Genomic DNA, 23,968 nt, shown 5'->3' with positions numbered 1-23,968 from the left:
AACAGGAGATGGGAATTAAGTGAGCAACTTCAAGGCATATCAGGTTCCTTGCTAAGAGAAAGGCAGATTTAGTCGATGAGCTATGCTTATTGCTATACAAATTGAATTAGTAGGAAATGAAAGGGTCACCTGCTGGAGATGTCCCTTTGGCCTTGGTGGAAAAATGCTTTTTTTTAGACTGACTGCCTGGGAAAGCTTAAGTTTGTTGTGGGCACACCTGTCAGCCTCATTAGTGGGTTTTTTTTCTTTTTTTTCTTTCTACTAGATGCTTATTATCCTATAAATCAGCACAGAAGAGAGGGTTATATCAAGCATTCAAGTGACCTCTGTACATCCCCTAAGTCTTAGAAATTGTGGGCTTGTCTGGAAGGGGAGTGATCAGAGGCCTTTCTGCTCTTAGGTCTTAGAACCTTGAGTGGGATTTGCCTTCCTGGAGGCTTTATTTTTCCTTGTTGTATATCTCGGGCCTCAGCCTGCTCCTGTGACTTTGGGTCCTACCCCAAATCTCCCCTCTGGGATTCTTCTTAGCGCAGCTAGGGAGCAGCATACACCTGCTCTGTGGCCCTTTTTATGCCATCTCTGAAACTAGCTGTGACACTTTGGCATTGAACCATTTGATGACTGAAATATGGGAGGAATTAACAAAAGTGGATGTAACAGTGACTTTAAGCCTCACAGAGTTTAAGACTCAAAGCCTCTGACCTACTTTTCTTGCTTATTCCTGGTGGAAACTAAAAGCCTGTCATGAGAATGCACATCATGTGTGTGAACGTGTGTCTATGTGTATATATATAAATATATATATATGAAGATATTTATTTTAAAGAATTGGCTCACATGATTGTAGAGACTGACAAATGTGAAAGCTGTGCATTTGCACCATGTGGATGTATATAGATTTGGGGGGTTTCTTTTCAGTTAAGTTGGGATTCATCCTGGGTTTTTAAATATCTTTCCATGACAGTACATACAGATCTAAAAAGTGCTCTTAAGCAATTTCCGCTTCAAACTAATTCAGATAAACCACTGGTTTCTGTTTTCCTTATTAAGTATGCAGTTATATTCTTAGGCCCCACGAACAATCTTGGCTTACAAGTCAATCTGCAGCCACGTGGATGTGTCTACTATCATGGGTTGAGTTGTATGCTTACCAAGAGAGAGTTGCTTGTTCGCAAGCCTTTTTATGCCAGTTGTTCTTCTACTGTAGTTATATGATTTAACTAAATATGAGATAAATCAATGACATTTCAGTGCAAAATGAAAGAGCTGTTGTTCCTTCAGAAACTAAGTTTGATGTCTTGGGATTAAGTTTAAAGATGATCACTAAAATAAATTGCTAGCCAGGTAAAGAAAACTAAGACTATTAGGGAAAAAACAATAAAAACAGAAGGTTTTGTACTTGTTTCTCAAGTGTCTCTAAGTTCTCCATAGGCTAAAATAAAAATGAAGCTGGAAATCATATGTGATTATTAAGGGTGTGTTTTCTGTAAGAAAGGGGATGCAGAACACCAGTTATAAGATTTGTCCTCAAAGAAAAGCATAGGTCCAAATTTAGGAGATTGGCAGATTGATGTTTGTATACATGTTTTAGATTAAAATAACACATTTTAGATAAGTCTGTGTGTATTATTTTGTGTAATCCTCTGCTTTAACTGCTCCTTCAAGTAGCTGGCCAATTTTCAACCCTGCCTGTGGGAGCTTCCACTATATGAAATGATAGGGGAAGGTACCATGGCATATCATCCCATCTCATGCTGTAATACACTATTCATGTTTCTACATTTACCCCCTCAAACTAGATAGTAAGAACAAAAGTGTATCAGGACAGCACACGACTTTTTAAGGTCATTTAGTGACCTTGTTTCTCCCTGTCTCCCCTCCCCACCATAACTACAGTGTCCTAGGTACTGCGGCAAGTACGTATACCAGTTCAGTTCAGTTCAGTCACTCAGTCGTGTCTGATTCTTTGCGACCCCATGAAGCACAGCACGCCAGGCCTCCCTGTCCATCACCAACTCCTGGAGTCCACCCAAACCCATGTCCATTGAGTTGGTGATGCCATCCAACCATCTCATCCTCTGTCGTCCCCTTCCCCTCCTGCCCCCAATCTTTCCCAGCATCAGGGTCTTTTCAAATGAGTCAGCTCTTCTCATGAGGTGGCCAAAGTATTAGAGTTTCAGCTTCAACATCAGTCCTTCCAATGAACACCCAGGACTGATCTCCTTTAGGATGGACCGGTTAGATCTCCTTGCAGTCCAAGGGACGTGCAAGAGTCTTCTCCAACACCACAGTTCAAAAGCATCAATTCCTCTGCACTCAGCTTTCTTTATAGTCCAACTCTCACATCCATACATGACCACTGGAAAAACCATAGCCTTGACTAGACAGACCTTTGTCAGCAAAGTAATGTCTGTGCTTTTTAATATGCTATCTAGGTTGGTCATAACTTTCCTTGCAAGGAGTAAGCGTCTTTTAATTTCATGGCTGCAATCACCATCTGCAGTGATTTTGGAGCCCAAAAAAATAAAGTCTGACACTGTTTCCACTGTTTCCCCGTCTATTTGCCATGAAGTGATGGGACCGGATGCCATGATCTTAGTTTTCTGAATGTTGAGCTTTAAGTCAACTTTTTCACTCTCCTTTTTCATTGTCATCTAGAAGCTCTTTAGTTCTTCTCCACTTTCTGCCTAAGGTTGGTGTCATCTGCATATCTGAGGTTATTGATATTTCTCCCAGCAATCTTTTTTCCAGCTTGTGCTTCCTCCAGCCCAGCGTTTCTCATGATGTACTCTGCATATAAGTTAAATAAGCAGGGTGACATTATACAGCCTTGACATCCTCCTTTTCCTATTTGGAACCATCCTATTTGGAATCCATGTCCAGTTCTAACTGTTGCTTCCTGACCTGCATACAGGTTTCTCAAGAGGCAGGTCAGGTGGTATGGTATTCCCATCTCTTTCAGAATTTTCCACAGTTTATTGTGATCCACACAGTCAAAGGCTTTGACATAGTCAATAAAGCAGAAATAGATGTTTTTCTGGAACTCTCTTGCTTTTTTGATGAGCCAGCAGATGTTGGCAATTAGATCTCTGGTTCCTCTGCCTTTTCTAAATCCAGCTTGAACATCAGGAAGTTCACGGTTCACGTATTGCTGAAGCCTGGCTTGGAGAATTTTGAGCATTACTTTACTAGCGTGTGAGATGAGTGCAATTGTGTGGTAGTTTGAGCATTCTTTGGCATTGCCTTTCTTTGGGATTGGAATGAAAACTGACCTTTTCCAGTCCTTTGCCCACTGCTGAGTTTTCCAAATTTGCTGGCATATTGAGTGCAGCACTTTCACAGCATCATCTTTCAGGATTTGAAAGAGCTCAACTGGAATTCCATCACCTCCACTAGCTTTGTTTGTAGTGATGCTTCCTAAGGCCCACTTGACTTCACATTCCAGGATGTCTGGCTCTAGGTGAGTGATCACACCATCGTGATTATCTGGGTAACGAAGATCTTTTTTGTATAGTTCTTCTGTGTATTGCCACCTCTTCTTAATATCTTCTGCTTCTGTTAGGTCCCTACCATTTCTGTCCTTTATTGAGCCCATCTTTGCATGAAATGTTCCCTTGGTATTTCTGATTTTCTTGCAGAGGTCTCTAGTGTTTCCCATTCTATTGTTTTACTCTATTTCTTTGCATTGATCGCTGAGGAAGGCTTTCTTATCTCTCCTTGCTGTTCTTTGGAATGCTGCATTCAAATGGGTATATCTTTCCTTTTCTCCTTTGCTTTTCACTTCCCTTCTTTTCACAGCTCTTTGTAAGGCCTCCTCAGATAGCCATTTTGCTTTTTTGCATTTCTTTTTATTGGGGATGGTCTTCATTTCTGTCTCCCGTACAATGTTACGAACCTCTGTCCATAGTTCATCAGGCACTCTGTCTATCAGATCTAGTCCCTTAAATTTATTTGTCACTTCCACTATATAGTCATAAGGGATTTGATTTAGGTCATACCTGAATGGTCTAGTGGTTTTCCCCACTTTCTTCGATTTCAGTCTGAATTTGGCAGTAAGAAGTTCATGATCTGAGCCACATTCAGTTCCTAGTCTTGTTTTTGCTGACTGTATAGAGCTTCTCCATCTTTTTCTGCAAAGAATATAATCAATCTGATTTCAGTGTCGACCATCTGATGATGTCCATGTGTAGAGTCTTCTCTTGTGTTGTTGGAAGTGGATGTTTGCTATGACCAGTCCGTTCTCTTGGAAGAACTCTATTAGCCTTTGCCCTGCTTCATTCCGTACTCCAAGGCCAAATTTGCCTGTTACTCCAGGTGTTTATTGACTTCCTACTTTTGCATTCCAGTCCCCTATAATGAAAACGACATCTTTCTTGGGTATTAGTTCTAGAAGATCTTGTAGGTCTTCATAGAACTGTTCAACTTCAGCTTCTTCAGTGTTACTGGTTGGGGCATAGACTTGGATTACCGTGATATTGAATGGTTTGCCTTGGAAATGAACAGAGATCATTCTGTCATTTTTGAGAGCATTAATAAGGGGTTATTGTTTAAGCTACAAAGTTTAAGTTGACTAGTTAACCAGCAATAACTGATAGTCATGTACCCTTGAACCTTTGGAGATGGTACTTAAGATGGAAGCTGAATGCTCTACAATTGTGTGTGTGTGTGTGTGTGTGTGTGTGTGTGTGTGTGTGTATGTGTTAGTCACTCAGTCGTATCCGACTGTGACCCCATGGACTTTAACCCTCCAGGCTCCTCTGGCCCGGGGATTCTCCAGACAAGAATACTGGAGTGGGTAGCCATTCCCTTCTCCAGGGGATCTTTCCTATCCAGGTACAGAACCTAGGTCTCCCACATTGCAGGCAGATTCTTTACCGTCTGAGCACCAGGGAAGCCAGAACGAGCAATTTTTTTTTCAATTACTCAAGACTTCGATATAGCGTATGTTAGAAATGCATGACTCTGAATATTGAGTTGTGGCTGTTAATAGCTCTTAAAGAAGTGATGACTTTTAATGTATTCTGATGAAAAGCATTCCTGGGAAAGGGCTAGGTTCATTTTACTTAGATTAACTCTGATTTACGTCACATGAACATCTCAAATCTTAATGTTCCAGCAAGATAATCACATTCTTTTGCTCATTAAGTAGAAGGATATGATTTCAATTTGGCTTCTTCTTGGAGAGCAGAAAATTGCTGAAATGATACTAATGAAATGCTCACTGACTTACATGCCCTTAAAAATATCTCAATTATTTGTGTCAATCTCTTTTTGTTTCCTTTGGCCTTTTCCCATATGCATCTACTTGGCATGTCATACAAAGGGATGTCTTCCCCCAGAGGGGGAAGAGAATGTTCACCTGTTTTTAAAAGCTGCCATCAGGATCCTGACACAGGTGAAGAGTTTTTCTCTCATCACTACATTATTTCCCTGAACAGATTGTAATTTCATCAATTTTCCATGCTTATGGTCATGAATGCTTGGCATTACCACATCTTAACATTAACAAAAAAGGAATTTCATGGTTCTAGTTTTCATTTGAAGACAAAGAAGGCATGAAGACCTCATTAGAAATATGGTGTGTCTCCTATTGGCTCACTCATGCTTTCCTTTGCTTTCTCTTTCCTTCGTGTTGATGCCAAAGGCAGACACTGCTCCCCTCCCTCTGTGCTCCCCCACCCATTCCCTCAAACTCCAACAGTAACAAGGAGGTCAGAATCTTTTCAGAAGCCAGTTGTTGTGATACCTACACTTGGTGATACTTAAAAAGTCTAGATTCTTCTCCTCTTTCAGAATCAAAGAAGTAACCATTTATGAAGAAACTTAGGTAGCATTTATAGTAACAGATTTATTTCCCTTTGCATTTCCTAAACTACTAATATAGCTTTGAAATGAGATACGTGCATTTTTTGTCTTTCAAAATTTGAAATTGTAAATTATGATAAAACCTAAATGAGGAAAGAACTCTGTCATGTGGGGAAGTCTGTTACTCCTTGAAGTTTTTTCTGATTCTCCTGGTTACCAGGTATATGACATTGGGCAGATTATGTAGCTTTTCTGTGCCTAAGTTTCCTCACATATAGAATGATAATAAAATCATTCCTTGGTTTCCATGGGAGATTGGTTCCAGGACACACAAGTATACCAAAATCCATGGATGCTCAAGTCCCTTATATCAAATGCATGCAATCCATGCACATCCTCCCTATATTACTTATACTATCTAACATAATGTAAATAGTATGTAAAATAGTTGCTGATGCATGCAAGTTTTGCTTTTTGGAACTTTCTGGAAGTTTCTTTTTTGTCCTGAATATTTTCAACCTGTGGTTGGTTGGATCTGTAAATATGGAACCCACAAATTTGGAGGGCCAACTGTAGCAAAACCTACTTCACAAGATTGCACCTTGAGGCTTAAATTTGTTCAGTTCAGTCACTCAGTCGTGTCTGACTCTTTGCGACCGCATGGACTGCAGCTCACCAGGCTTCCCTGTCCATGGCCAAATCCTGGAGCTTGCTCAACAAACTCATGTCCGTCGAGTCAGTGATGCCATCCAACCATCTCATCCTCTGTCTTCCCCTTATACTCCCGCCTTCAATCTTTCCCAGCATCAGGGTCTTTTCCAATGAGTCAGTTCTTTGCATCAGGTGGCCAAAGCATTGGAGCTTCAGTTTCAGCATCAGTCCTTCCAATGTTAAGTTTACTAATATCTGTGAAATGCGTAGGTCAGTACTTGGCACATGAAGCATTCATTGTTTTTAAATTATTTATACACACTTCTGTTTTAGAATTGTACTCTTCACAAAAACTTTCTCATAATCTCTTACAGGAATTTGATGTTTAACAGATTACAAAGGGGTTTTTATATGGTTCTCAAAGCCCCGGGGGTGTGAACAGAGCAGGGATTATCATGCCCATTTTACAGATGAGGAAAATTTAAACAGAATAATCACATGATCCAGCAATTTCACTTATAGATATATACCCAAAAGAATTGAAAGCAAGAACTCAGCAGATATTTGTACAGAAAGGTATATAACAGCGCTAAGTCACAGTAGTCAAAAGATAGAAGCAACCCAGATGCTCGTGATGCATGACTGGGTAAACAGTGGGGTATTAAAATGAAAACAAAAGCCTGCTTCTTCTTTCCTCTGATACTCTACAGAATAGCCCTTGACTTGCTTTTTTTCTGTAACCATTCTCTCTGGGTATATATAAGCAAATATATATATTTGGGTGGGGGAGGGGAGGAGAGACTACTTTTTTGAAAAGTTCATGGGATTAATGGTACTATTCAATAACTCGTTTTTCACTTGATATCCTATCTTTAAATTCAGAAGTAGATGTTTACCTTATTCTTTTTAATAGCTGCATAATGTCCTATAACTTTCCCCTTTTCCTCCCCTTTCCCTTTTATTAAAAAAACCTTATTGAGTTATATTTTAGATATAAGAAAATACACCTATTTAAAATGTGCAGTTCATTGAATTTTGACAAATGTATGTATCCTCCCTGCTAGTCAAGACATAGAACATTTTTATCACCTCCAAAATTTCCCTCACAGATATTCTCTCAAGAATATGTATACTCTTTTGTGAAATGACTGTCAGATTTTTTGCCCATTTGAGAAATGGATTGCTGTCTTCTCCCTGAGTTTAAGTGTTCTTTGCATTTATTCTGGACACAAGTATTTTTCCAGGTATGTGTATTGTGAATACTTTTTCCTAGAAGTATGAGACTTGACCTTTCTTTTTCTTGACACTCTTTCTTGAAAAATCAAAGCTGTTAAGTCTGTTAAAATTCAATTCGTATTTTTCTCTTATTGCTAGCGCTTTTCTTTCATGTTTAAGAAATCTTTCGGCAGATTTCCAGAAGTGTTAGCACATGTTAACACTGGCATGTGCTTCCATGCCCTGCTAGGTTGCCAGTCAGTGGGGATCAGCTGGCACTGTGAGCTCCTTCGCGGGGCAGCCTAACCATCTCCACTGACTGCTTGGGCAGGGAGAACCTGAGGGCCTGTGCCTACTTCCTGGCCCACCTCCACAAGGATCATATGAAGGAATTAAGAGGCCCTTCCTTGAAAAGAAGGTTGAAGTACAGATGAGGAAACTGAGAAATCCGAGAGGTTAAATAAGTTGTCCAAGATCATGAAGCCAGTAAGTGGCAGGACTCGGATTCCCCCCAGCTTGAAGGTTTACTTATACTGTTCCCTGTTACTAAAGGGTTGTTGTCAACTAGCCCAAAGTACAGATTTGGAGGAGAAACAAATTATATTAACTGAAACTCCTACCCAGATTTCTTTCATCGATGAAGCATCAAGTGAGAAGGGAGAGATTGTTGTGACTCTCTGACCATCTGGTCCTTGCCCAGGGTCAATTATGTTTATATCTCAGGGTAGTAACAGAACTGTCATACCAGGGGTATGTCAGACTGGCAAAAAGAGAAGCTGCCAGAATGGAGCTTCTGCACTCTGTGGGTAGAGTACAAAACATCCAGAGTGTGTACTTAGATACTGCTTTCTGCAGTCCAAAATATTATCAAATTCCCAGTCGAGAAGGAGTGTCAGTAAGTGGAATGTCAGAGCTGGTTTGAAGGTGGGTGCTTGTCTGTACCATACGGTATGGCTGAATTGCAAAGCAGCTGATGAGTAGGGGTATTCACCAACCTTAGTGACGAGTCAGAGTCTAGGTTCACGAGGATAATCTAGACATGTTTAGAAACATGCCTGACATCCTTCATAGCATCACCGACTTGATGGACATGAATTTGAGCAAACTCCAGGAGATAGTGAAGGACAGGGAAGCCTGGCATGCTGCGGACCATGGGGTCGCAAAGAATTGGACATGACTTAGCGACTGAACAAAACCAGTAGTTCTTCATCATGTCATAGAAGACTACAGCACTCAGATCCATGAATGTCAGCATTCAAAGGCAGAGGAATATTTTCAGTGGAATAAGTTACCCTGCGGACTTACTTCCAAAAATAGAATTTCACTCCATACCACCAGCATTAAGCCATTCAGTATGTGGTTTGGAGAAAGAGCCAGAAAAACCAATGTCACTGTGAGGACTGGAGAGAGTTCTTACAGAGGTCCCCCCCTCCTTTTTTTTTTTTTTTTTTAATTCACTCCTCCTACAATGGGATTAAAGATACTTTGAGCCACATTTGTCCTATGAATGTAACCAAACTCAGGTTTCACTGCTCCCCACTCAAAAGTCAGTACCCAAGGGGCAATTGTGGGTAGAAAGGAAAATTGTTTTTAATCAGAATGCCGGAAATCTGGGGAAAAGGCAAACTCTTGCTCCCCCCAAAACTACCTTCTGAACCAGATTCTGCTCAGTCATGAATGTTTTTAAAGGGAAAAGGGGAATAATCTTGGTTAATCATTGAGATTGGTATTCAAACTCAGCCATCTTCCACTGTGAGCAAGTTTGTTGACTCCTTGAGATCTTTCTTTAGATGTTATCTTGTTCACACAGTTGGTTCATGAGATTACTGAAAGAGGAAGCTAGGGGAGAGACCTGGTCATCTGTTAATTACTTATGCTTCATTTCTACTACTTTTGATCTGAGGAAAGAGCCAACAGGTTAGGCAAGGTATTGTGTGAGCCAAGAAAAGTGTGCCAGGGCTGGAGATGAGCAAAGCATGGGGTTACCTGGTTGAAAGTTAGTGACAATGTAGCTTCACTAAAGTGACCAGAAAGGGGGTTTCCTGCTGAGGGCAGTTTCCCGCAAAGAGCTGCTTATATCCAAATATGTGAATGACATATCCAAATGTCATTCTAGTAGGCACAGTTATAGATGAAGTTAAAGAAATCTTAAAGCCTTCATGCCAGTCTTCCCAGGGTATGGAGCCAAAGTATAAACCACTTGGAAAATTGAAGAGAGCTGGAACAATTCACATGGGCTTTCCAGGTGACTCAGTGGTAAAGAATCTGCTTGCCGAGTCCGGAGATTCAGGAGATGTGGGTTCAATCCCTGGATCATGAAGATTTCCTGAAGAAGGAAATGGCAACCACTCCAGTATTCTTACCTGGAAAATTCCATGCTCCGAGGAGCCTGGCAGGCTACAGTCCACGGGGTTGCGAAGAGTCAGGCATGACTGAGGGACTAAGCACACAGAACAATTCATGTAGGCTTAGGAGGGTGACAATGATCTCTTTGATGATCCTCTCCCAATATGTTAAAGGCACAGGTTCCAAACCATCAAACTCTTCACCCTGAGGTATTTCCCATGATGAGTGCGATATCATAAAACCAGCCTGACAAACTCAGAAAGCACAGGAAAAGCAGAAAGAATACCAACCTCTCTTTGGGCAAATGTTATAGATTGTGAAGAATCCATGAGTGAAAGTGAAGAATTAGAAATCCCAGTTTCATCTCAAGGATTTTCCTTTAGATTGCTTTGAATTTTATAGATCAATTTGTGGAAAACAGACATTTTAATAATATCGAATCTTCCAATCTGTGAACATTTTAGTCTTCTTTAATTTCTACCAGTTCCATTTTTTTTGTTTGTTTTTACTATACTGTTCCTAACTTATTTTGTTAGATTTATCCCTAGGTATTTCATATTTTTGATGCCTTTATACATGATGTATTTAATAATACAAAATCATTTTTTTCTTTGCTTTCACCATTTAAAAAATGCCATTCTGTTATAGTTTGGTTTGAGAAATCATTGATAATCCTTATCTTCATTCTTCTAAAGGTGTTGTATTTTTTGCTCTCTGACTGCTTTTTAAGATAGTCTCTTTATGATTGGTTTTCAACAATTAAGATATGCCTTGATGTGTGCTTTTATAGGTACTCTGCCAGGTCACAGCCTCTAGGGAACTCACATGTCTCCTCGCACTGTGCAAACTTCCGCAGTTGTTCAGCTGACAGCTCTGGAGGGCTTGTTCTTTGCCTGGACTGTGGAGTCCCACCCGTGTGTGTGTGGCCTAATATTAATATTCACAGGCTCACAGTACTCTACGCAGATTTAGAGAGTTCTCCCACTGTGTAGCTCTCGTTTCAGTACTTTTCCTCACAAATTCTGATTGTCTCAGCCTCTCTGAAATCTGACTTTTCTCTTCTGTTCCATGAAACTACCATACTCTGGATTTGCCTTGTCTGCTCTGAGGTTTGGAAAATGCCAGTGGAAAGAAATCTGGGGTAATCATCGTGCTTAACCCGCAGCCCTGAGCTAACTCTTATCCAGTGTGTGAACATAATTGTTCCATTTATTTGTTCAGTTTTCATGGTAGTTTATAAGAGGGTTAGTCCAATATTTTCCTTCCATTTAAAATATCAAAGAAGAGGGAAATTTTCCTTCCCCTCATGATTTGTTGGTAGGATGGCTATATAATTTGTTATATATATAATTTATTGTCTAAATCTGAAATCTTCTGAGAGTTAAAGAGTATTCTTAGTAATTACATGGACCCTAGGGGGTCCTTAGGTACCATAGGTTACTAAGATTTTGAATATAGATGCAGTGGGCCCTTCACACCCTTGGGTTCCATATTTGTGGATTCAACCAATTGCTGCTCGAAATACTCCAAAAAGAAAAAAAAAAAAAATCCGGAGAAGCTCTAAAAAGCAAAGCTTGAATTTGCCATACAGCAGCAACTATTTACATAAATATTTACATTTTATTCACAACATTAACACAGCATTTACATTGTATTAGGTATTATAAGTAATCTAGGGATGATTTAAAGTATTCAGGAAGATGTGCATAGATTATATGCAAATACTACACCATTTTATATAAGGGACTTGAGGATCCTCAAATTTTGGTATCTGTGAGGGGTCCTGAAACCAATCCCTCATGGATACCGAGGGATGACTATATAGCAAACATTCTCTTAAATACCTGCTCTCAAAATGAGCTCAGTTAGCTGCGGGGTGCATAATGGAAATTTAGGGACAGCATACCTATTATAGGAACAGATGAGCACCACATTTCTTTGGCTTAACTCTCCAGAGAATTTTGAAAGCCTCTAATAATTTTATTATTTGGGGGAGGAGCTTATTTTTCCTACTATATTTCAAAAAATATGAGTCTTAAAAGGGGTGCAAGTTATAGACTTAAGAGCCAATCAGGTGTTATAGCAACCTTTTCACGTGTGAAATTCGGGATCGTTACAGACAACAGCTGCGGATGATACAAAGACCAACAAAAATCTTTTAATGGTGGAGTTGGTGGTGACATAATGAAAAGAATGCTGCATATAACTTCTAGAATGTTGCCAGTTATTTGAAATAAGGCCTTTAACAAGTTACTATACCTGTTGCAATTTCAAAGGCTTCACCTGTAGGTACCCACCTATTGATTTCCTGTTACATACATATTTCTTACCAAATGCCTAGGGCTGATGACTCCAGATAGAGGTGGCTGACCAAGCATAATAGCAACGACCCTCTATTGAGTGTTTGCTACATGCCAGGCTTGTGCTAAGGTGTCACTTGCATTATTTCATTTAACACTTAAAACAACCCAGTAAGGTGGGAATATTTTGAGTTTAGCAATGAGGATACTGAGGCTCAGAGGAGGATGAGGGGGATAAAGTCACACGGGTCACATAACTATTAAGAGCAGAATCCAGGAGGTGTCCATTTGTGCAAATACCAGGGGCTTATCCTTTCCATGTCCTCCTTACCAAGGACATTGCCTTTGTGGCACGAATATTAACACAGGAGAAAGGCGACTGAGGAAGAGGCCAAGGGGTGCCTTTCTTACTGAAGAGAAGCGCTGGTTTAGAATGCTGTCCTGCCAAGAGCACAATTGCTTGACCTCTCTGAACATCAATTTCTTTCTTTCTTTCTTTTTAACATTTATTTGGCTGTGCTGGGTCTTGGTTGTGGCATGTGGGATCTAGTTCCCTGACCAGGGATTGAACCCAGGCCCCCTGCATTGGGAGTACGAAGTCTCAGCCACTGGATCACCAGGGAAGTCCCTGGACATCAGTTTCTTAATATGCCAAATGAGAGCCCTGGATTAGATGAGCCCTTATAAAAATTATTTTCTTTGTTTCAATAGTCTCATCTTTCCATGAAGTTGAGTCTTAAAAACTCAACTTCAAAATTTCTGAATTCTAAAAACTTCTCAACGCTTATCTTACATGCCACCAGGGGGCGCTATGCAGGAAAGATGAGCGAGGTTATTGTTCGCCACCAAAAATCCTGCTAGGATTTTTCTAACTCTCCCAGGAAAACCTAAGGCTTTCCTCAGACTTAGAAGCATGGCTGCTACAGAACAGATGCTTGATAAATATTTGCTGATGATAAGGAGGAACAGACCTGGTGAAGACGTGAAGGAGAAATCCGGAGAGCTGGGTTCTGGGTGCTCACCCTGCTTCCAAGAAGCTTTGAGATAGTCACACAGTCTGACAGGGCTTTGGTAACTTTTTCTGTAAAAGGAGAATAATGGGGTTATTGGAGGAAATGAAACCATATATTTAAAAGCACCTTGAGGAGGACTTCCCTGGTGGTCCAGTGGCTGAAATTCCATGCTCCCGATGCAGGAGGCCCAGGTTCAATCCCTGGTCAGGGAACTAGATCCCACACATCGCAACGAAGACTTGGCACAGCCAAATAAATGATAAATAAATATATATATTTTTAAGTTAATAAAAGCACCTTGAAAAGTATTAAGTGTTGTATAAATATGTTGTCGTTGTTTATTCACTAAGTTGTATGTGATTCTTGTGACCCCCATGGACTGTAGACTGCCAGGCTCCTCTGTCCATGGGATTCTCCAGGCGAGAGTACTGGAGTATGTTGCCGTTTCCTCCCCCAGATCTTCCCGACCCATGGACTGAACCCGTGTCTCCTGCGATTGAGCCACCAGGGAAGCCCATATAAATATGACAAGTAAAGATATGTCCCTATGAAAACAAACCCCCAAAACGTTCTACTCACCTGTACATTATCCTCCTTAGTAAATGTTGCCCCCAAGCCCTGACCCCATGCACTTTTTGCCAAGGGCTTCCTCATGTGTTCGCCTGCTTCTCTTTCCTGATGTTGATGCAGAGACAATTTTTAGCCTAGTTAGCACATTTCTGGACACAGGGGCTACTCATGGGGCAGCTGGTTGTATGTCCTGGTTGGGCCTGAGATGTATCCAAATTCTTGCCGTGATAGGGAATTATATACACCCTTGGTGTGTTTTTTTAATTCATTCAGTCTCTGGCATTCAACACGCACCCAGAGATCTCTCTGGAAAAACTGGGGAAGTTGGTTTGAGTCGCACCCACTGGGTCTTCCATGAGTTCTTGATAAATTACATGTTCCTCCATGGCACCTCTTACTTCATTTCCAATTTAGCAAGAAGTGAATCTTAAAATTTAGAAATACGTAACTTATAAATATGTTTTCAGTACTTTCTAGCCCCAAAACACAAATCTCTGTGCTTTCGCTGTCCTGAAATATATTCTGCTGAGATGATGTTTTCCTCTTCCTCTTCTAGACTGCCCCACATAGATTAATCTTCTTCAACACCTTTAGAGTCAGACCATTCCTGGAATCCCCAAACTCCAGTGCTTTCCCACTTCCCATTAGAAAGCGGCCAAGTTCCTCCAGAGCCCACGATGTCTACCCATCTCTGTTTGCAGCCCACGCTGCTTCTGTGTCTGTCAGCTGCACTCCAGTCCACCTGCAGTTGCCTCTGACTTATGCGCATACTCCAGACTCTCCTGCCTCTGCTCCTGTCTTTCCATTCCTACCTGCATATGGCCAAGTCCTGCCCGTTCTCCAGGCAGAGTTTAAATACCAGCTCTTTTGTGGAGTGATTTCTTCTTCTCAACTCTCAGTTGGTACTATCTGCTCTAGGGAGCTATGGCTTTCTTCTCCCTGTGTTAGATTTATCTCTGTATACCCACATGATAGATTCCCTATAAATATTCGCTAGGCAACACAGATGAATGGAATTAATCTAAAGAGCCTTTAGGGAGTATCCCATTAGACTATGGATCAATCCAAAAATTAAAGGTTGTCTTTTCTTTTAAAGTAGTTATTTATAGTCATTTCTACTGTCTTAGTTCCCCAGCTGACCCCTTGCTGAGTTCTCTGCCTGTTTTTGCTTTTTTTCCACATTAAATTTACAGTTTATATCAAGCTCGATTGTTGTTCTTTTTTTTCCTGTTCCCACTGTTCTCATATCTCTTTACAATGTATGCAATTACATGAGCTGCCTTAGAGAGTGAGATCAGGTTTTAAATCTTGTGATTAACCTTTCACATTAGGAGATTGCCAGCTCCAAATTTCTCCTGCACTTCTCTTGTTTTGCTTTGGACTAATTTCTCTATTTCATCTCTTTTGTTTTGTGTTACTTGGTAACTCGATTCTTAGCTGCATCCGACCAGCTTAGGAGAATTTCTTGCCTTGCTACGTTTTATAGAATGACTCGTTTGCATAAAATCAAACAAATCTATACATGTTGAAAAACACTCTGCATAAATCTGTCTGGTAAGAGTTTCCAGGTGGTTGCCAGAATTGCAAAGTTCTTGTTATTCTGATATTTTGAACACAGGATCTTAGGAGATGTTTTGAAATTTTACTGAAAATGCAAATTCCATGTATTTGCACATGGAAGATTTTCCTAAATAGACAACTACTTAGCTTTAAATTGGAACATGAAATTGGAAATCTTTTCAAATTCATAAAATGCTGAGTTTTTGGACTATATCTGTTGAATTCTTATTTTTATCCAATTTTTTTAATTATAAAAAGAAAAAATCCTTAGTGTTTAGAATGCCACTTTTGCGTGTGCCGTAGAAAGTTTTTTGCCACTGACCCAGCAAAAATGATAAATATGTGTATTTTTAAAAATACATACACATGATACATTCCTTCAGGAAATGAATAATATATGAGTAAACAAGATATTTGATTTTTTAAAGTCTTTTTCTTAAGATCCTTGCAAGAACTTCCAAGAATACTTGATTTCCTGGCAGTTTGAATACAACTAACATGAACAATCAGTATTTAGACCTATGAAAGAGGTTCATTTATAGTAATTGGTTATAGACAACAGCCTAGGATAAAGTTAATTCCAACCTTATCTGAAAACCCTAACAGTGTTAAAATGGATGTCTAACGTGTTATTAGTGATATTTCATCTGAGGACCTTATCAAGTTGCACACAGCAAAGCCCTTGTCATTGTTTTTTACTCCCCCAGTGTTAGGATATGTTTCATTAATGCACAGCACTTGTGTTCTGTGCTTTACATTTGGGAACAGATTTAAGTATTAAGTGCCTCTAATGTCTGCAGCCAGGGAATCCTTTCCGAATTTGTAACAGTGACCAGAACAGACCGCACTACACTCTCCAAATGGTGCAGTTTTGCATTTGAATGTCTGAATTATCCCGGTTTCTTAGAGACGACCACAACGCCAACATCTTAAATCCTCAAAATACTGTCCGCTTCATTGAATGCTCGTGATCTAAGCATATGTGTAATTATTCTGTAATTCTCCCCAAAATGTGATTCCTTGGAAATGCATACTAGGTTTCTCCTTATTGTAAATGCAATGACTATTTCTTTGTGGCCACTTCTTTAAATACGGTAACAAGCAAGTCTGTGTGTCTGGGTGAACCGCCTTGATAATGATGATTTCTTCCCAAGCTCTCCTTGGGACACCCATTGGGGAAAATGTGCCCTGCATTTGTGTAAGAGCTGGGACCCTGATCACAAAAAGACCACTTAAGATGGTGTACATTACAACTAGAGGATTTCTCGCCAGAAACAGGCCTAATGTCACTCACAATAGCCTTAGAAATCGTCTCAGAGAGTAAGTTGGACTTTGCGCGTGTTACCAGAGCCAGCTGTGGTAATCCATGGCTGCGTACAGATTTTAGAGAAGAATAGACTCCCATGCTCCTTAAAAAAGCTTTGGATGTGGCCCACCATGGAAAATTAAAACATACACTTTAGAAACTGACAGCTGGAAAGAAAAGTGGTGGTGGAGGGGGGTGGGAAGAAGTAGACCAGACGGTTGGGGTGTATTTTAACTTTGGTTTTTCTTTTAAAGATTTGCAGATTTTTCGGGAGAACCCATCAGTGGGAACCACCTTGGGGTTAGAGCAATTGTTGCAAACTGAGCTCCTGTGTATGTGGAAGTCTTTTGCAAATGGTTAATGCCCCATTCTGATGTGGCTGGGCTGTTGTTATTACAGCCCCTCATTAATTCCAAGGCGAGTCAGTTAATTTGGCCTTTTGGTTTAGCAGAGTGCAGTGGTTTTGTGGCTGTTTACTGGTAAATACAAACGAGCGTGGCGTTGGGAGTTGGGGGGAGGGCGGGGTGGGGGGAAGAAAGTCAACTTGCAGGGTCATAGCTACACTGTGGATAATTTGATAATCACTCCACAGCAGGTGTTTGTATTGAGTAATTCCTCCTCTTGGCATAATTTTGCAAATCACTTGGCTTTTACAGCCCATGCTGTTCCTGCAGCACCATTTCTAATGGTAGCGTTCCGAATGATCTCAGCATCGCGTGAGCAGGGACATTAGCTTCCTCCTGGTCCATGTCACTTACTTGTTTATTCTTGGCAATACAGTTTTTAGAAATTTAAAATCTGGGAGAAAATGGGGGGCTAGAGTAGGAAAGTCCGTCTTATTGATCATTTAAAAGAATTTTAAAGTTTGAATTAAGGGAAAGCTGTTTTGATCTTTTCAAAATTACGCAAGCCACAAATGAAGAAATGAAAAGTTGGCACCTTTGGCTCTGAAGAGGGGAAAACAGCAGCTGGAGGCAGGGGGAAGGAGTCAGGAAATGAAGGGCAGGGGTGGGTAACAGCCCTGATAGTAGAGGCCTGTCCTCTGCACTGAACAGGCCCTCACGAGCGATGCCGAGGCTGTGCCTCCATTAGATTTAAAGAGACCAATTGTATGTTGTAAAGTAAATTTTAGAAGTTTAAAAGCAACGAAGGACTGCTTATCGCTATTCTCTGGAACTCTGCATTCAATTGGGTATATCTTTCCCTTTCTCCCTGGCTTTTCACTTCTCTTTTTTCCTCAGCTGTTTGTAAAGCCTCCTCAGACAACCGCTTTGCCTTCTTGCATTTCTTTTTCTTTGGGATGGTTTTGGTCACTGCCTCCTGTACAGTGTTACAAACCTCTGAAGCTAAAGCTCCAGTACTTTGGCCACCTGATGCAAAGAGCCGACTCATTGGAAAAGACCCTGATGTTGGGAAAGATTGAAGGCAAAAGGAGAAGAGGGTGGCAGAGAATGAGATGGTTAGAGCACTTCACTGACGCGATGGACATGAATTTGAGCAAACTCCAGGAGATGGTGAAGGACAGGGAAGCCTGGCCTGCTGCAGTCCATAGGATTGCAGAGTGTGACACGACTTACAGACTGAACAACAGCAACAAAAGAAGTGAAAGAAAGAAATTATGAACTCAGGACCCACTGTGTTGCTTAGAGATTTGGATCGCTTCCCAAGGAAAGAATGATGTGTATAAGGTCAGCAAAGGATTTCTGAGTTCTTCATGTCTGTTTATATTTATTTTTAAAGTACTGTGATGTATCATTTATCTGGATATTATTTATTTGCCAATCTGAAGAGAATGCAAATTTAAAATGGCTTCTGAGCAGTCAAAATATGTGTTCCTAAATCTGCTCACTAACTTTATGACTGAGAAAACCCCTCAATACTCACTCAGAGCCTAATTACTTGTACGTTACAAATACTTCTAACACATGTGGATATCCGCTTCTCCAGCTCATAAAAGATTAGCAGGAGCATAGCAGATGGGGAACAAATGAGGAGAAGATCTCAGACATACTGGGAGCAGTAAGAAATAATAGCTGACAGCTTGATTGTGAAGGGGGAGACAGAAAATCCATATAAAGCAAACATAACGTGATGAAAGCTTAGCAGTCTGGAACCATTAGGGGTTTATAATTTACCAATCCCAGAAGGACTCACTCTGTTGTAGGATAGAATAAAAACTGATGCTTGTAATTATGATTTCGAGTCATCAAGAAAAAAACTGTGTTGTTAAATGTGCCTGTCTTTTAAAAAGGCATATTTAGAATAATTTCCACTGGCACTGGCTAACATTAAAATGCAGGTCTTTGTGCTTGAAAAGCTGACCTTTGGTAGTTTGGAAATTTCTATTTATGTGGAGATTATTTCTCTCTCCATAATGCCAAATAATTAGTACATAAAAATTCCTTGTGCTCTGAGTTTTGGCATAGCCAAATGTTCTTACTCAAACTGAATTTTGTAACTATAATTCTTTCTCTAGTGACACACTGGTATAATGAGGGGAGAAGAAACACTAAAATGAGCCAGAAAGGTTTTTTGGTCCCTGCTCTACCTCTGAGATGCCAGGCGTTACGGGGAAAGTCAATTAATTCTCTGGTGCTCAGTTTCTTACCCATTCAATGGGGTTCTCTGATTCCATACAATTTGACTAAGATTTTTTTGAGATAGTAGCTCAATAAATGATAGGTGATTCTCCTTGTGCTTGATTCAGAGACGGACTACACAGGTTGCCTTCCATCCTGTGGGGATTAGGGAGACTCACCTCAAACTTTATCCTCACCAGCATCCTGTTAAGATATTTTAAAATGATTCTAAAAGAGCTTGGAGCCAAAAATGTTAATTACTTTTATTTCTGAGTGGTGAGAACACAGAAGATTTTTCTTTTCTTATGCTTTTCTCATACTTCCAACATTTCTAAAACAAACAGGTATTATGAAAAACAAAGTATAGAAGCTATTTTTAAAAATATAGACACAAAAGAAAAATTTGAGGCCTTTTAAACACTTAAAGAAATTCAGTCTTAAAGACAGAGCTCATTCAAAATGTTGTTGTTCAGTCGCTAAGTGTCTGACTTTTTGTGACCGCCAGACCTCCCTGTTTCTATCTCCCACAGTCTGCCCAAGTTCGAGTCCATTGAATTGGTGATGCTATCTAACCGTCTCATCCTCTTTCTCCCTCTTCTCCTTTTACTTTCACTCTTTCCCAGAATTGGGATCTTTTCCAATGAGTTGGCTCTCCATATTGGCTGGGCAAAGTATTAGAGCTTCAGCTTCAGCTTCAGTCCTTCCAATGAATACTCGGGACTGATTTCCTTTAGGATTGACTGGTTTGATTTCCTTGTAATCCAAGGGTCTCTCAAGAATCTTCTCCAGCACCACAATTTGAAAGCATCAGTTCTTCAGCACTCAGCCTTCTTTATGATCCAACTCTCACCACCATACATGACTGCTGGAAAAACCATAGCTTTGACAAGACGGGCCTTTGTCAACACAGTGATGCCTCTGTTTTTTAATACACTGTCTAGAATTGTCATAACTTTCCTTTCAAGGGGCAAGCCGTCTTTTTTAATTTCATGGAAACTTGGCAACTGTTTTCTCTGCCACATTCAAGACTCTCAAAATCAGTGGCAATTTTTCAGACTTGAGGAGTAGCAGTGGCATCCAGCAAACCAGGGAAATGACATTAAAAGAAAAGTCCCCAAATAAACAACCATTTGTAACCCTGGACTCCCAGCTGCCTCTGTCTTCTAGATTATCATGGCAAAATATCCTCCTTGCTAGGAATAATCTTCATTGTGACTTGTCAAACACTAATAAGAAAGGAGCATTTTTATAGACTCCGAATCTCTGGGTAATTTCCCCAGGATCATCTCCTTGGGTGATTGTTAGAAAATCTGCAGCCTACCCGAAACCTGTCTAAAAACAGTGGAGAAATAGGAAAGGATCCAGGAGGCTGATGAAGCTCTGTGGATATTTAATGTCCCAGGAAACTGGGCTGCTTGAATGCTAGCAACCTGGAAACCAGTCGACTGCAGTTGAGGAAAAGGGGCCTGGCTGGGACAGCCCCAACTTGGCAACAGCTTGTGGGGAGTAAATCCTCTCACTCAAGGTTTTGCTTAATCTGAATACATTCAGTTTCAAAATCTGCCCTTGATCTAAGCCCCTTAAGCTTCTGGGGGAGGACTAAGGGCCTTCAGGGTCAATGCCAATAACAAAAGATGAGAAAAATGCCCCTTTCCTCATATCTCATTGCTGCATTCTATAAATTGTTAACTTACTGCAGAAAATGTTTCCTTTCAATGAAGTTGTCTTTGAGGATCCCTCCTCCCTTCATTTTAAGATGACATTGAATGCTTCCTTTTTTTAAGACGTTCAACATGGTTAATAGAAGGAACACCAGACAAAAGGTTAGAAAGTCTGAGTTATAACCCTGAAGGTGCCCCACCAGCAGTGGGACTGTGGCAGATCAGCTGCTCTGAACCTCAGTGTCATCAGTACAGTGAGGTATTCGGGCCAGACATATTTTTCTCCTAACTGTGGTCTTTGTTCAGAGAAGGCAATGGCAACCCACTCCAGTACTCTTGTCTGGAAAATCCCATGGACGGAGGAGCCTGGTAGGCTGCAGACCATGGGGTCGCTAGGAGTTGGACACGACTGAGTGGCTTCACTTTCACTTTTCACTCTCATGCATTGGAGAAGGAAATTCAACCCACTCCAGTGTTCTTGCCTGGAGAATCCCAGGGACTGAGGAGCCTGGCGGGCTGCCGTCTATGGGGTCGCACAGAGTCGGACACGACTGAAGTGACTTAGCAGCAGCAGTAGTGGTCTTTGTAGCACTTGTCTTTAAAGGTACTTTCTCAGGGATGTGTGTTAGTCACTCAGTCGTGTCTTACTCTTTATGACCTCATGGCCCTGCCAGGCTCTTCTGTCCATGGAATTCTCCAGGCAAGAATACTGGAGTGGGATGGAGTTGTTGTTCAGTCGCTTAGCCGTGCCCAACTCTTTAGACCCCATGGACTGCAGCACACTAGGCTTCCCTGTCCTTCACCATCTCCCAGAGTTTGTTCAGACTCATGTCCATTGAGTCGGTGATGCCTCCAACCATCTCATCCTTTGTCATCCTCTTCTCCTCCTGCCTTCAATCTTTCCCAGCATCAGGGTCTTTTCCAGTGAATTGATTCTTCGCATCAGGTGGCTGAAGTACTGAAGTTTCAGCTTCAGCATCAGTCCTTCCATGAATATTCAGGACTGATTACCTTCAGGACTGACTGACTAGTTTGATCTCCTTGCAGTCCGAGGGACTCTCAGGTATCTTCTCCAACACCACAGTTCAAAAGCATCAATTCTTCCGCACTCAGCCTTCTTTATGGTCCAATTCGCAGCCATGAAATTAAAAGACGCTTACTCCTTGGAAGGAAAGTTATGACCAACCTAGATAGCATATTCAAAAGCAGAGACATTACTTTGCCAACAAAGGTTCGTCTAGTCAAGGCTGTGGTTTTTCCAGTGGTCATGTATGGATGTGAGAGTTGGACTGTGAAGAAGGCTGAGCGCCGAAGAATTAATGCTTTTGAACTGTGGTGTTGGAGAAGACTCTTGAAAGTCCCTTGGACTGCAAGGAGATCCAACCGGTCCATTCTGAAGGAGATCAGCCCTGGGATTTCTTTGGAAGGAATGATGCTAAAGCTGAAACTCCAGTACTTTGGCCACCTCATGCGAAGAGTTGACTCATTGGAAAAGTCTCTGATGCTGGGAGGGATTGGGGGCAAGAGGAGAAGGGGACGACAGAGGATGAGATGGCTGGATGGCATCACCGACTCGATGGATGTGAGTCTGAGTGAACTCCGGGAGTTGGTAATGGACAGGGAGGCCTGGCGTGCTGTGATTCATGGGGTCGCAAAGAGTCAGACACGACTGAGCGACTGATCTGATCTGATACATGACTACTGGGAAAAACCATAGCTTTGACTATATGGACCTTTGTTGGCAAAGTGATGTCTCTGCTTTTTAGTATGCTGTCTTGGTCGGTCATAGCTTTTCTTCCAAGGAGCAAGCTTCTTTTAACTTCATGGCTGTTGTCACCATCTGCAGTGATTTTGGAGCCCAGAAAATAAAGTCTGTCATTGTTTCAACTGTTTCCCCATCTATTTGCCATGAAGTGGTAGGACTGGATGCTATGATCTTCATGTTTTGAATGTTGAGTTTTAAGCCAGCTTTTTCACTCTCCTCTTTTACCTTCATCAAGAGGCTCTTTAGTGGGTAGCATTCCCTTCTCCAGGGAATCTTCCCAACCCGAGGATCGAACCAGGTATCCTGCATTGCAGGCAGATCCTTTACAATCTGAGCCACGAGGGAAGCCCATTTCCAGGGGTAGGGTGATTATAATGAAATAAGCTTGGTGAACACTGAAGGCCAAGTTGCTCCTTGGAGATTCACAGTCTTATTAGCATATTAAAGGCTCTGAGAAGTCCTGTAGTAGAGAAATTTTTTCAAATGTTTTCAAACCAGTATTTCCCAAATTTCTTTACTAAACCAGGAAGCCCTTTTGTCTGGTAATTCCCACTGTGAAGCCAGAGTCCCTTTCTGACAATGACACAAAAGGTTCTGTGTCTGGTCTCCATTTTAGCAGTTACATGAGTATTTATGTAGAGGATGTGATCAAAGTCAAGGCATGATATATTTTACATTGTTGGAGGCTCAAGATTGGGAGATATAATTTATTCATTGGTTTGGGGAAGTAGGATCTGAAGCTACCCAGTAGTTACCTTAGTTTCTATGGCTGTTGTAACAAATTGTCACACATTTGGTGGCTGAAAACAGCAGAAATGTATTTTCTCATGGCTATGTTGCAGGAAGGGGGACCCCTTCCAGGGCCCCAAACTGGGCTCTTGTCTAACACTTGAAAATGAATTGTCCAAGGAGACACATGTGCTGACAAAGCAAGAGATTTTATTGGGAAAGGGCACCTGGGTGGAGAGCAGTAGAGCAAGGGAACCCAGGAGAACTGCTCTGCCACGTGGCTTGAGTGTTGGGTTTTATGGTGATGGGATTAGTTTCCGGGTTGTCCTTAGCCAATCATTCTGACTCAGAGTCCTTCGTGGTGGTGCATGCCTTGTTCTGCCAAGATGGATGCCAGAGAGGATTCTGGGAGGTGGTCGGACATGTGGTGTCTCCTTTTGACCTTTCTTGAACTCTTCCGGTTGGTGG

At 41.2% G+C, this 23,968-nt stretch overlaps 2 pseudogenes; both read left to right on the top strand.

The window, feature by feature from the left end:
* Window positions 1-8,379: 8,379 nt before the first annotated feature.
* On the top strand, window positions 8,380-10,410 carry LOC102285605 (protein artemis-like; annotated as a pseudogene).
* A 10,728-nt stretch (window positions 10,411-21,138) lies between these two features.
* The window catches only part of LOC102285895 (ubiquitin-conjugating enzyme E2 variant 1 pseudogene), a 41,346-nt pseudogene continuing 38,516 nt past the window's right edge, over window positions 21,139-23,968 (top strand).

Source organism: Bos mutus, chromosome 29 (genome assembly GCF_027580195.1).
Source record: "Bos mutus isolate GX-2022 chromosome 29, NWIPB_WYAK_1.1, whole genome shotgun sequence".
Classification (NCBI taxonomy): Eukaryota; Metazoa; Chordata; class Mammalia; order Artiodactyla; family Bovidae; genus Bos; species Bos mutus.
Note: the sequence above shows the minus strand (reverse complement) of the source record. Positions and strands in the feature narration are given on the sequence as shown.